Raw genomic sequence first — 3,587 nt, 5'->3', positions numbered from 1 at the left:
GAGAGAGCATGTGCGCATACTAAGGCCCACTAGCTCTTTCTTCAATCAAACACTATCAAGAGTTCTTGTCAGGCATGGTTTTCTCTAGACACTGATCATCCCTGCTTTGTTCATCAGCTTATTTCTCAACAAATGACGTGAAATCCAGATACTCACACCCATCCTCCAGAAATATGTATGAGGAAAAAGAAGAGTGAGCAAAGCAACTTCAAGGCTGTGAACAGAAAAGCAGAGTGTTGTGGCATGCTGATAGCCAGTGTGGATAGAGGAGAAGCCAAGAAGGCGTATATGAGTCTCATCTAAACAGAAACCCAGAGTCAGACAGGTAGAGCCATCAATCAAGCACATGTGAGCTGGGGGCTCACATGCATTCTAGGGAAGGGGTACCCTTCTAGATCAAAAGTAGATGTGTCCTTGTCTATAGCCATGAGAAAGTACAGATCCCCACACAATCATAATCTGAAAACTTCAACATGGTGTGTAGTTCCTTAAAGGAGAACCAACTTTATCCAATCGATTCTCCTCTTCTACTGAAAACAAAAATAAACTTTAAAAGTTACAGGCTCAGAATATAACCCAAAAATCTCTACATATCTAAAATACCAGCCCATCTGGTCACCCGGAACTCTTTCTATACTTCTTTCCACAGTTATGCTACACAAGCCCTTTAAAGTTTTCTCCAAAAGCCTTCACCCTCGCAGGTTAGCCTTCATTCTAAATTACATCTGCCTTGAGAGCACTGAATCCCACCTGTAGTTCACATGACAACTTGACTAATATCAAACTCCCCCCATTCCTCCCACCACCTCCATTTGCTCTGTGAGGGCAGGAATGGAGGCTGTCTGTCCTTTCCTGAGCTTTGCACAGACACTGTTATTATCTGCTGAGTAAATGACTTCACTCAAAAGAACAGTAACACATGCCCCACAGTAAATACAAGAATATCCTCTGCCTCCAACAACGTTCCACCTCCAATAATTAGACATAAACACACACACACACACACACACACACACACACACACACACACAATATGTTCTTTATTAACCAGAATGCCAATTTTTTTTCCTATAGAGGCAAACTACCAACAAACTTTCAGATCAAAGGAACACACAGGCTGTAGCACAGCTGCTTGCTGTCGAATACTCCGCAGCTCATTGCCTTGATAAATTCAGGTAGCAGTATGCTATAAGGTGAGATGCTCCACTTCCTGAGCTAAGCAGGAGTTACAAAGCATACAGGCAGATCCATCAGCAGGATTTTAACTCCCCAAATAGATACAGATTTAACATAATCTCAATTGCATTTTCTTTAGAAACTGGAAAGTTGATTCTAATATTCAAATAAACACAGGAATGTGTTATAGCCAAAGCAATCCTAAAAAAGAACACAGCTGGAGGCTTGCAAACCCAGCACTCAGGATGCTGAAGCAGTAGGATTGCAGAGGCCAACCTAAAGCACATCAAAACGTCCCTCAAAACAAAACAAATGCTGTCTCATAAAGCTCTAGTTACAGGACAAACATGTGTAGGGAGAGCAAATGAGGGCTGATGCGCCAGAAAAAAAACCTTCACATTGACAGTCAAACCACTTTCAACAAGGGTAAGACACTCCAATGAGGAAAGAACAGTGTTTTTCAGCAAACAGTACTACACAACTGGCAAATGGACATCCACAAAGAACTAGAAGCCTACCTCACACCACAAACAAAAACTAACATGAAAATAAACCAGAGATCTAAACATGAGAGCTAATGCTACAAATTTAAGGAAGGATGGATGTAGGGTTTCATAACCCTGAATGAGGCCATGGTTTCCTAACTGTGACACCAACTGATAGATAGCACCTTATCAACTTGCAAAGTTCTATACTTCAACAGACAATCAAGAAGATAAAAAGACAGCCCACTAAGTAGAGGAAAAGATCTGGTTAAGAACTGTTATTAAAAATATAGAAAAAAAACTTACAATTCAGCAGGGGAAAAAAAAACTGACTCTACAATCTACTCAAGGTCAACACTATGAAACATCAATTGCTAAACCCCTCTAGATGTAGGAAGTTCACAGGCTCTCCACCCCTTACAGTCTTCCAAAGTGTTCTTTCAAAGTCTTCAATTTGCTTTTGGTAATGCTATGAGAAATCAGGAGAAGCAAGAGATAAGGGACAGTAAAGAGGTGTGAAGGAAAGACCCAATGAGGTGCACACAAGTGGCCACAGGCACTAAGACATCTGAGCTCTTCTCATACCCATTCTCGGGCACTATTTTTAATTAGGAATATACATGTATGTGTGCAGAGGTTAGCGGCATCAGATTTCTAGAGCTGGAGTCACAGGCAGTTGTAAGCCATGTAACATGAATGCTGGGAACCAAACCCTAGCCCAAGCACTCAAGTGCAGAGCCATCTCTCCAGCATGTCTTCCACGTTTACCTAAGGATGCAGAACACCAACCACTAAGCTGATTGCCCACAACCAGGGGAAAGAAAATGAAGCCTACCCAAAGATCCGAACCATGAGACCTCAGCTGACGGTGACACACACCCCCAAAACACCTTGCCTTAACACCCAAGGGCAAAGAATACACAAATCACTATATGCTGGTTGTCCCATTTTGAACACTCAAAAGCACAAGCTTTGAATAGTCACAACACCCACCCACTAGTGATTTATTTCTCATACACCAAGGATGGTTGGCCAAGCCCCTCAATCTCCAATGTGTAGCTACAATGCACATTCCTCCTTACATTTATTTATTTGTTTGTTTGTGATGTGTGCCTTTGTGCGAAGATCAGAAGATGACTTGCAGGAAGTCGGTTCTTTTCTTTTACCATGTGGTTCAGGGGATCATATTCAGGTGGTCAGGCTTAGTGGCACACACCTTTATCCACTAAGCTGTCTTGCCAGTCTACAGTATCTTTTACACTGCTTGGTGAAGTCAATTTAAGGTGCCATGACCCCTGCAAGCACCATAACCCCTTCTCACAATCTCTTCTCTGCTTAACCCCTCTATGTAACTAGCAGGTCACTCATCCTAGCCCACCTCCACCAGGACAAACATCTAACCTATGGACACAAGCAGGCTTCAGTCTAATTCTGTCTTGAGCATTTCTGTACCTACTGAGCCATCAAAGGTGAAGTGAGATGACAGTGAGTACCAGAGTCAAGACATGCATGAGGGCCTTGACATGAAAACCGGGATCCCAGCTCCGCCCCAAGTGTCTCTAGAGAAAACCTCCAGTGCAGACACACCAGGGACAGTCCCAGACTATCTTGCTGCTTCACTAACTGTCCCAGAAACTCAGTCTCTGCTCCAGACTAGATCTGCCCCCACTTAGCCTGTCCTAAGTGGCTGGGTTTCTTACAACCCAAACTGTGCTAACTGGTTTTGAGATAAGACTTCACTATGTATGGCTGGTCTGGAACTCACTATAAAGACCTGGGTGGCTAACCTAGAATGCATTACAGGCTTAAAAATGAGACATCACACCGGGCGATGGTGGCGCACGCCTTTAATCCCAGCACTCGGGAGGCAGAGGCAGGCGGATCTTTGTGAGTTCGAGACCAGCCTGGTCTACAGAGCTAGTTCCA

Source organism: Microtus ochrogaster, chromosome 10, assembly GCF_000317375.1.
Source record: "Microtus ochrogaster isolate Prairie Vole_2 chromosome 10, MicOch1.0, whole genome shotgun sequence".
Taxonomy (NCBI): domain Eukaryota; kingdom Metazoa; phylum Chordata; class Mammalia; order Rodentia; family Cricetidae; genus Microtus; species Microtus ochrogaster.
This window is presented reverse-complemented; position numbering follows the sequence as displayed.